Source organism: Leopardus geoffroyi, chromosome X (assembly GCF_018350155.1).
Source record: "Leopardus geoffroyi isolate Oge1 chromosome X, O.geoffroyi_Oge1_pat1.0, whole genome shotgun sequence".
In the NCBI taxonomy this organism is placed as follows: Eukaryota; Metazoa; Chordata; class Mammalia; order Carnivora; family Felidae; genus Leopardus; species Leopardus geoffroyi.
In genome coordinates, this window is record NC_059343.1 from 89,895,714 (window position 1) to 89,907,671 (window position 11,958).

Consider the following 11,958-nt stretch of genomic DNA (forward strand, 5'->3'; position numbering starts at 1 on the left):
GAGCACAGAATCTGAAGCAGGTTCCAGACTCTGAGATGTCAGCACAGAGCCTGATGCGAGGCTGGAACTCATGGACCACGAGATCATGACCCAAGCTGAAGTTGGACACTCAACTGACTGAACCACCCAGGCACCCAAGACTGTATTTTCTTAAGTCTTCATATTTAGATATGCAGTGACTACTGGCTTTTCCTCCTGCCATCACCTGAAGTCGACCTGGCATAGGTTAGCCATATGGCTAAGATGGTTTTCTGCTATTACATAACCTTCATTATTAGCATAGGCATGGCTGTACATACAGCCTGCAATCTAATCCAGCAGCACCATTTGTTACTAACCTATTTTGGAGGCATACTTTCCATATACAGGACACTGTGTCATCATATTAATGCTTGGATCTTATTGAAGAGTGTTTTCTTATTTAAGCCCATCTTCTCTAAGGCTCTTTTTCTCATGAGCACTACAATAACTGCCCTCATGGAAATGGGAATATTCTACAATAATCTAGAAGCCCGTTGATGCTGTCTGTATCTGCTACTTCTCTTTTATTTACTGATAGAAATGGATGCTGTTCTATGAGGGGCAAGAGTTATTTGAACCTAATGTGTGCCTGCAACAATTTACATGGGTACTATAGATTCCATGCTAATCTTGGCATTTTTAACTGAAGGTAGCAGGCCATACTAAGTGGTGTAGTGTTCAGAGTCCAAGGCCCTAACTTTGAGTCCCATGTTCAACTGTATATTCTTGAAAAAATCATTTAAACCCTCTAAGCCTCTGTAAAATGATTCACCTCAGAGTTGTTGAAAGGATTAAATTAATTAATGCATCCAAAGTGTTATATAAATTTTTACTATATAACTGTATATAAATATTAATTTATATATAATATTGTATATAATATACTATACATAACATATAAGATATATAATACTGTATATTTTCACAACTTAGATTTTATTTTATTTTATTTTATTTTTTTTTTACGTTTTTTTTATTTTATTTTTGAGACAGAGAGAGACAGAGCATGAACGGGGGAGGGGCAGAGAGAGAGGGAGACACAGAATCAGAAACAGGCTCCAGGCTCTGAGCCATCAGCCCAGAGCCTGACGCGGGGCTCAAACTCACGGACCGCGAGATCGTGACCTGGCTGAAGTCGGACGCTTAACCGACTGCGCCACCTAGGCGCCCCAGATTTTATAGACTAATAAAATATTAGACCTGGAGATAGCTCTAGAGATCGTCTACATATTTTTACATATTTTTACAGATACATAAAAATACATATTTTTACAGATGACTCATCAGTCTCCAAGGAGATTAAGAGTTACTCAGGTTCACAACGGCTAGTGTGGCAGACCTGAAGCTATAACACAAGTGTTCAAATCTTGTCCTCTTTGCTTTTTTTGTTTCTTTCAGTCAGTTACCAGGTACTATAGATCCTGGCTTGAAAAAGTGTTTGAATAATAGCTAACATTTATTGAGTATTACTGTGTGCTACCCACTCTTCCAAGTATTTTACATGTCTGCTCATATTTAATCATAATGATAACCTCAAGATGAGGGTGTTATTTTTATTCCCATTTTGCAGATGAAAAACTGAGGAGCATACAAGACTAAGTAGTTTACCAGAAGATATGTAATCTTCCTAAAATTAAAGTTTCAAACATAATGAAGTGATATGCATAGTTGGATAGAAGTGATATGACTGGTATCCAAAATAAGCTAATGTAGGTTATAAGTATCAATAGAAGATTCCAAATTCCAACTAGGGCAATCTGCCTCCAGAACCCATATTCTTAACCAATATACATTATTGCCTTTCCTATAGCCGTTTCTCTATATTTCCATCATCACCCGGAATGGTGACTTCTATCTAACTATGCATATCATTTAATTGTATTTGAAACTTTAATCTTAGGAACATTACATATCTTTTGGTAAATTACTTAGACTTCTGAGCTCCTCTATTTTCTCATAGGCCAGGTCCTCAATTCCTCCTAAAGGATTTCCCTGCTTTCTTCTTGTTCTTTTTCCTGCAGTCCATTCTTCTCACCTTAGTCTAATCAATAGCCCTACACCACCATTTCATTCACATAATTATCTTTTTAAAAATTTTTAAAACATTTATTTATATTTGAGAAAGAGAGACAGAGCATGAGTGGGGGAGGGGCAGAGGGAGAGGGAGACACAGAATCCCAAGCAGGCTCCAGGCTCTGAGCTGTCAGCACAGAGCCCGATGTGGCACTCGAACCCATGGGCCGTAAGATCATGACCTGAGCCGAAGTTGGATGCTTAACCAACCAGGCCACCCAGGTGCTCCCACATAAGTATCCTTTTTCAGAAACAAGTTATGGTTCCTAATTGCCCATCAATCAAGTCCTAAACTGTATCCCTGTTACTTGAGTTTCTTTGGAAACTCCAATATGATTGTCCACTATTCACCAACATGAATCCTTTGCTCTAGTCAGGTGAATGGTTGGACAAAAACTGATCTCATTCAAACAAAAGGAATTTACTAGCTCATATAACTGAAAAATCTAGAGATAATTCTGGCTTCAGGCAAGGATTAATCTAGCATCTTATGATGTTACCAAGGATCCAGGTTTACTCTGAATCTCTTCTATTCTGCTTTCAATGGTGTTCATACTAACCCTCAGGGTCCAGATAGTAGATCTTTGGTAACTATGGAACCTCCCCAGTACACACATATTATTTGTTTTAAATGGCTAGAAGCTTTGAATATTCATAATATACAATCCAGTAGAAGAGAAAATCTGTGTTCCAGCATTCCTAGACAATACACAGAAGTTTCCTCTGATATGATCTTTTCAGTATCTATTTTAAATTGATTATTGTGCCCAGAGGAATAAGATACAGTAACTCATTTAGGCTTGGGTTACATGCCTGTTCCTAAGGCAGTCACTAGTGCCAAGAGGTTAGAATATCCTGATTGACTTAAAACAATTATGTTGCACACCTGGAACTACAGTCAACTCTGCCTAAAGCACTTGGCTAAGTGTTACGGATGGAATGGTTTCTAAGCAAAAATTCAGTGCTGTTGCCAGGAGAAAGGAGATAAAGATTTTTTTTTGGAGGCATTCAGCGAAAGTGTGCTACCGTTTTCCTCTCTTTCTCTTCAACAGTTCAAATCTTATCTTTCTTTAATGTTTACTTAATTTCGTTCACTCTGCCTCATACCAATCTCTGAAGCCATATAGCATGTACCATATTTTGTACTCTACATGGGCTATACTGTTTTGGTACTTTATATCTTTAGAACTTGTGACTCCAACAAAATTATAAATTCATTTAGGGCCCGGACTGTGTCTTCTAACTGTAGATCCCACAGCATCTAGAACATTTCTGGGCATACAGCCAGTGTATACAAGCACTTGTTCACTTGACTTACTGACTTGTTGAGTTAGGCACAACCACTTTGTTCATTCTGGTCATCCTCAAGATTGATGCTGATTTCTCTGGTTCACTCAATCATTTGGATCTCCACATCAATCATGAGGATAACCAAAATAAATGGATTGGCTAGGCTTCAGTTAATTCATTGTGCACTTCCAGATAGATACAGCCTTGCTGATAAATAGTACTTATCTGTATGTACCCAAATTGTGCTCCATAGTTTTGTGTATGTTTTTGAAGATGTGTCTTTTTGTTTAGCTATAGCTACTATTAAAACCATTTCTATGGAAAACATTCTCTAATAATTGGTTACATCTGAGTTACTGGTAAGTGCTTTCTATTTTGCAGTGTTTACTTGCATTAACTACTGTACCCTATTTGGTGTGCATCTGCCTTAACCTTTTCCTATTTCATTTTATTATATTTTTCATGTCTCATAATAAAACTTCTGGAAAACAGCATTAGCCATATTGAGTGCAGTTCATCTTGTACAAATAATTCACTATTAGCCAGATTTCCCCCTAAGTGGAACACTGAACTTTTTCCAGATCTATGGCACTTTTATTTTCCTATTGAAAAATTAAGGGAATACCAAATAATTATCTTGTCCTTTCTCTTTAAGATCAAAGTTCCATAAGCTACTGAAAAGATGATGAGTTTAATTAAATGCCAGTGATATGATTGCCATCCAAAACAGGGTAATAGAGGGTATAAGATTTGGAGTCAGAAGACCTGAACTACAGTCCTAATTGTGATATTTAACTACATGATCTTAGTGAGTTCACTTATAATTTTGTAAACTTAGGTTTCCTCCTAAGTAAAATGGAGGAAATGATATCTACCAAACAGGATATGGAAAGATAATGTGTGTGGATAGGCCTTGGAAACTTTCAAGTACTCCCACAAAACCTAGTGGCTATAACTACAGCAAAGGAAGTTTGGGAAAGAGACTTTTTAAAAAGGTACAATTGATTATGTCATCTCCTGCAATAGCTTCTTATTGAACTTAAGAGTATTATTACGTCAGATAGGCCCTGTATGACCTGGCTGCAGTCTCTGCATCTGCATTCTCCTCCTCATTCCCTTGCTACAATCTAGCTATCTATATTTTTCCTCACTCACTACTGGATCTGAAGCTTTTAAGGTTTTTCTTGCTTCTAAAAATGTGCAGAAGCCAGCCATTCCTCTTAAAGTAGTGTTTCCCTCCATTCTCCATCTATTATTACTCCTTCTCATTCTTCTAGTTTCAACTGAAGTTTCACTTTTTCATCAAAGCAGAGATTAAGTCTGTTTTGTTCACTGCTGTATTAGGCATTTGGTAAATGTTATTGACTGCCTGACTGAATGAATGACATATTGTTTACTCCTCTACTTCAATTTGCAGTAAACTGATATAAGTACCATTTTCAAATCAATGCAATTGCTAATTTAGAAACAAATAAGATCATACATATTTATCTGTTAAATAATTTTAAGATTTTGGAGATACGTATTTTAAAGCAAAACGCAGAAATATTCAAGTTAAATAGAGGTAAGGTTGACAATAAAGATTTACACTAAAAACTTCCTGCCCTGAAAATTTTAGGGTAAATTTTAAAACCTTAAGACTTAACTTTGAAAGATTTATATAGGTTAATAAAGAACCTGTAAACACAGAGTAGAAAACCTACTTCCAAAGCTATGACAGAGTAATCTGTTATTTGGGAAGTGTAAGTTAATTAAGAATTATATTTAGTTTTTGTTTCTCCCAAATTTCTAGAGATTTCTGCTTTCTAATTCAGTAGTTTCAACCATCAGGTATTTCTTATCAGTTTTTATTTTTACAAAATAATTTATACAAATATTGCACATTCTGAGGAGAAGACATGAATAGACATTTTTCCAAAGAAGACATCCAGATGGCCAATTGATACATGAAAAGATGTTCTCAACATCATTCATCATCAGGTAAATACAAATCAAAACCAATACCACCTCACACCTGTCAGAATGGCTAAAATCAACAACACAAGAAACAATGGTATTGGTGAGGATGTGGACAAAAAGGAAGCCTCTTGTACTATTGGTGGGAATGCAGACTGGTGTAGCCACTGTCAAAAAGAGTATGGAGATTCCTCAAAAATTTAATTTTATTTTTTTTTTAATTTTTTTTTCAACGTTTATTTATTTTTGGGACAGAGAGAGAAGAGCATGAACGGGGGAGGGGCAGAGAGAGAGGGAGACACAGAATCAGAAACAGGCTCCAGGCTCTGAGCCATCAGCCCAGAGCCTGACGCGGGGCTCGAACTCACAGACGGCGAGATCGTGACCTGGCTGAAGTCGGACGCTTAACCGACTGCGCCACCCAGGCGCCCCTCCTCAAAAATTTTAAAGTAGAATTACCCTATGATCCATCAATTGCACTATACGTATTTACTCAAAGAATATAAAAATACTAATTCAAAGGGATACATGCACCCCAATGTTTATAGCAGCATTATCTACAATAGCCAAATTATGGAAACAGCCCAAGTGTCCGCCAACTGATGAATGGATAAAGGAGATATGGTGTGTATACACTATGGAATATTACTCAGCCATGAAAAAGAATGAAATCTTGCCATTTGCAACAACAAATGGATCAAGCTAGAGAGTATTATGCTAAGCTAGAGAAGTTAGAGAAAGATAAATATCATATAATTTCACTCATGTGGAATTTAAGAAAGCAAATAAGCAAAGGGAAAAAGAGAGGGGTGGGGGAGAGAGAGAGAGAGAAGTCAAGAAACAGACTCTTAACTATAGAGAACACCCTGATGGTTACCAGAGTGGAAGTGGGTGGGGGGATGTGTGAAATAGGTGGTGGGGATTAAGGAGTGCACTTGTTGTGATGAGCACGAGGTATTGTATAGAAGTGATAGAAGTGTTGCATCACTGTATTGTACACCTGAAACTAATATTACACTGTATGTTAACTAACTGGAATTTAACTTAAAAACTGTAGAAATGTAGATAGAAAAGGTAAAATAACATCACCCATAAAGAACTACCACCTGATAAAGCACTGATTACATGATGGTGTTTAATCAACTGGGCATTTTAGTGAATATATATGCCTATGGTAGGCACAAAATGGGATCATGTTATACATAATTATTTGTGATCTGCTTTTTAAAATTGTGGTGCAACCATCAGAGCTACTCATTTCCAGTACTCTATCATCATCCTCAACAGAAACTCTATACCCATTGAGCAATAGCTCCCCATTCCCCACTCTAAGGAAAATAAAAATGATGGCTTGTAAACATATGGAAATACATCAAACTCACTTATTATAAAGGAAATGCAAACTAAAACCACTGTAAGATAACATTTTTCCCCTATCAGAGTGGCAAAGATCAGAAAGTTTACAAATACTCTGTAATGGGAACTGTCAGGGGAATCATGCAGTCTTGTGAATTGCTGGTATGAGTTTAACTTGGTACTCCCTCAGTGAAATAAGTCATATAGAGGACAGATACTATATGGTCTCACATATATGTAGAATCCAAAAAAAAAAACATTCATGCTTAAAGAAACAGAACATTATTGGTGGTTACCAGAGGTAGGGATTGGGATAAGGGGGAAATAGGTGAAGGTGTTCAAAGGCACAAACTTCTAGTTATAAGATAAATAAGTCCTGGGGATGTGATGTATGGCATGGCGACTATAGTTAATAGCACTATAGTGTGTATTGGAAAGTTGCCAAGATAGTAGATCTTAAAAGTTCTCGTTGCAAGAAAAACATGTAACTATGTGAGGTGATGGATGTTAATTAGAGTTCTTGTGGTAATCATTTAGAAGTATATACATACATCAAAGCATGTTGTACACTTTAAACTTATATAATGTTATATGTCAATAATATCCTTATAAAACTGGAAAAAATACATTGGAACATCGTCAATGGAGGGAATTTTGAAAATAATATATCAAAAATAAAAAGGGACAAATCATTTGACTTGGAAATTCCACTCCTAAGTATCCTACAAATATCATATCTGAGCAGAATAATTATTGCAGCCTTGTTTGTACTTGAAAAATTTTGGAAGCAACCATCACCATCACAGAGAACTAGTTAAATTATGGTACATCTATATAATGCAACACTATGCAGTTACTAAAAAGGATGTGGCAGCTCAATATGTAGCTATATTGAAAGATATCCAAGATATTTTTTTATTATTTTAACTTTTAAAAATGTTTACTTATTTTTGAGACAGAGAAAGAGCAGAAGCGGGGGGAGGGTCAGAGAGAGGGAGACACAGAACTGGAAGCAGGCTCCAGACTCTGCTTTGTCAGCACAGAGCCCAATGAAGGGCTCAAACTCACGAACTGTGAGATCATGACCTGAGCTGAAGTCAGAGGCTTAACCAACTGAGCCGCCCAGGTGCCCCCAAGATATTTTTCAAATGAAAATGCAAGATTCAGAGCAGTCTGGTGTACTACCATTTATATGGGGAGAAAAGAATCAATAAATATAAAATCTTTGGAAGTACAGAGGTGATCTCTGGCAAGATTCACAAGAAACTGGTATTACTCCAGGGAGGTTGTAGTACACAGGAGAAATGGAGACCTAGTTAGTTATCTCCACATTATTTACTGAATAATCTACCTTTCACTACTGTCTGTGGTTCATGCAAGATACTGCCTTTGTCATATATTAAAGGTTTATATGTATTTGGCTCTGGTCTGGATTTTCTGTTCTATGGATTTAACACTCCAATACCTCACCAGGACAACAGTATTTTAATTATTCATTATTAGATTTTTAACATTAAAAAACACCCACTATGACAAATTTCCCTTGTTTCTTTTTTTTTCCTCAGAAGTTTCTTCACTATTCTATTATGCTTATTTTTTCCCAAAAGGCTGAATAATCTCTTTGTCAAGAACCCCTTTCTCCCATACTCCTGGGGTTTGATTGAAATGATTTAAAATTTACATATTATTTTCCCTTTATTCATTCATTCTATAAATATTTGAGCACTTACTATATGCCAGACACTGTTATACGTGCTGGGAATCAGTGAACAAGGCAATGAACAAGTCAAACAAGATTACTGCTCTTCAGAAACTTACATTGTAGTTAGTAGTGGTGCTGGGGACAAAGGAAATAGGTAGTAAACAAGTAAATCGATACACAAATAGGATAAGTTCTGATAGGAATGAATGCCATGAAAACATTTTAGCAGGGCAATATGATATGAATATCTGTTTCATATGGAGAGGGGATTTTTAGATCAGGTGGCCTGGGGAGTTGACACTTAAACTGAGACCTGAGTGAGGAGAAGGAGCCTTATGAAGATCTGGAGGATAAATATCCCAAGCTAAAGTTAGAAATCAAGAGTTCTGTTTTGTACTTTTGAAATCTGATATGCCTAAGCTTGATTCATCAGTGAGACAATGTCAAGTAGGTAGTTGGAAAAAATGACTCTGGCAGTCAGAGGAGATGTCAGGGCTAACGTCATCAGTATATAAATAGTATTTGAAATAACAAGAGCGGGTGAGTCAAGATAGAAGAGAAGATGGCTAGGGACTAACTCCTTCAGAGGTTCCAGGGAGGAGAACTGAAGAAGGGAGACTGAAAAGGATCAGGCAGTAAGGTAGAAACAAAAACAGGAGAAGGTTGTGGCATAAATGCCAAGAGAAGGATGTGTCAAATGCCAAGAGAAGAATGTGTCTCTGGAGGGAAGGAATGGTCACATGTTTACACTATTAAGTCTTCCCATTGAGAAACATGATACATCTCTCCATTCAAGTCTACGTTTGTGTCTTTTCTCTTTCTCAGTAAAGTTTTATGGTTTTATTCACAAAGGTCCTTAACACAGTCAAAAAATATTTAGTTTTACCCTAACTGGAAAAATGACTCGCTTTGGATTTGGTCTGGATTTATTTTGCTAAGAAAATCCAGCTGCAACTTGATATTTACACTTTTGCCACTGATAACTTGAATATCTATGCTATACTTTTCTATATTGTATGTGTGCTTTACATTGATTTTAGCTTTATATTTCTAGTCAAACTTCATTGTGAATGACTTGCTCTTTCGCTTGGAATTCAGAAGAGTTTTTCCTCATGTGAATTCTTTTAAGTGGAAAATATTTTTATTATTGATGAAAGTAATTCACGTTCATCGTACCAATACAAGCAGTACAGAAACGTATAAAGTAAAAATGAAACTCCCATGATTCACACCTTCAGAGAGAAAGTTTGTTAATTATTTTGTGTATATCCTTCTCTATGTTTTTATGCCTACATGAATTTTTTTTGAGAGAATTAGAGACAGAGTGTGAGGGGTGGGGGAGGGCAGAGAGAGAGAGAGGGAGACACAGAATCTGAAGCAGGCTCCAGGCTCTGAGCTGTCAGCACAGAGCCCGACGTGGGGCTCGAACCCATGAGCCATGAGATCATAGGTTCTCACTGAGCTGAAGTTGGACGCTCAACCGACTGAACCACCCAGGCGCTCCTATATGTATTTTTTCTTTACATAATGGGATACTAGTTATATATTACATTCTGGTTTCCTTCCCTTAAAATATATGGTGAATATATTTCTATGGCAATATATAGAGTTTTAGCCTGTTCTTTTTTTTAGCCAAATAAAAATTTACTGATTATTAACAATTTATTCCACTTACTTTATCATTTGTGTGCACTCTGTTTTTTTCTATTCCCCTCCATCTGGTACCATTTTGGAATAAGTTGCATCATGGCCCTTTACTCCTAAAAATAATTCACTGCATGTTTCTTAAGAATAGATATAGTCTCTTACATAACAGTATACTTCCCAACTTCAGTAAATATAACATTGAAACAATGTTTTTTACTAATGGCCCAGCCATATCATATTTGTGTTAATTGACCCCAAACACCCCTAATACCATTTACTCTTCTTCCACTAGAGGAGCCAGTTTAAGGTCAAGTATTGCAGTTAGCTGTCATACTATTTTTGTCTTTGATGATATTGACAATTTCGAAGAATATAGTCCCCTTCTCTCTCTTTTTAATAGGTGGTTTCTCTTTTCTTCCTGGTGTTTTCATAGATTAGGTTTATGCATTCCAAGTCAGAATAGTACTTAAGTGATGCTATGTCCAACTTAGGATAACATATCTGTGGGTATACCATGTCCGTCTGTTCTTCCTTGGTGATGTCACTTGTGATCATCTATTCAAGGTATTGTATGATTTTCCATTGTATAATTAGTAATTTTCCCTTGAAAATAATAAGCAGTGCATAGGAAGACACTTTCAGAACATGAAAATATCCTCCTAATCAAACCTTTTCCCTAGATTTAGCATCTATTGATGATTCCTGCTTGGACCAATCTTTTTATCATAATGATTACAAAATCATAATTTTCCAATTCCATCACTCCTTTCACATTCACCAGTCGGCACCTAGCATTCTAGGTAATCACGAGACCTCATTCCTCTCTTATTTATCTAATTGTTATCAGTATGGATTCATGGATTCTTACTTTTCAATGTTTTATAATTAATCACTTTTTTTTCTATCCTTAATTTATTCCAGATTTGGCCAATGGTATCTCCTTCAAGTTGGCTCCCATGTACTTTTGACATGCTCCCATCATTTCTTTAAAGCTACTTCTTTACTTTCTGGCATAATAATGTATCTATAAGCCTCTGTTTGTACCAAACCAGCCCCATCTCTGAAATCAGCCACTTCTCCCTGGTTCCTTTTAGTACCATTTTCTTTTCAAAGGCTGGATATTATTCAACTGTATGAAATTAGCATAATTTATTTAAACTTTTCCCTGTGATTGGACAATTTAGGTTGCTTTCAATTATCTCATTATTATAAATGTAGCTGAGTGTTCTATTTGTCCCTAAAGTGGATTGTAGTTTGTGGAACCAATGTATGCTACAAAACCAGTGTTTGTCCATCCAAATACCTTTAAGGGGAGCTATTTGCATGAGTTAATATATATGGGGGCATAAAGTCTTCTTTTGTTGTCTGATGAAGGTTTTGTTGTTGTTGTTGTTGTTGACTAGTGTGGAGGCAGGGAGAAAATAACGATAATGGGTAGGTGGATACATTTGGAAAATGCTGTACATAATTACAGTGCCAAATTGAAGTTATAGTTATAAAATGGTCCGGTCTTTCCTCTTTTTCATATATTGTGTACTTTGAAAGGAAGAAATGGTTCAATTAAATCAAAGCCACTATTTCTTAACTCCATGCCTTCAAATTCTTCTCTTCTATGAACTATACCCTTGGAAGAAACTGAAACCATCCCCTAGATCATACTGTAGGATAAGCAGTTATATTCAGGGCTCACTCCTTCCATGTGTAATAAAGGAGATATTTCAGTCTCTATGCGTTGGTTATTTGATGAGTTTCCCCAAATCTGAAGGTATGGAAATGGACTTTGGGAAAAAGCCACCTGGCTTTGAGTCCCACCCCTGCCATTCACTAGCTGTATGACCTTTGACAAATTCTTTAGCCTTTCCATGATATTGTCTCCTCGTCTTTGGAATATGAATGAGGATTTACAGTGTGGA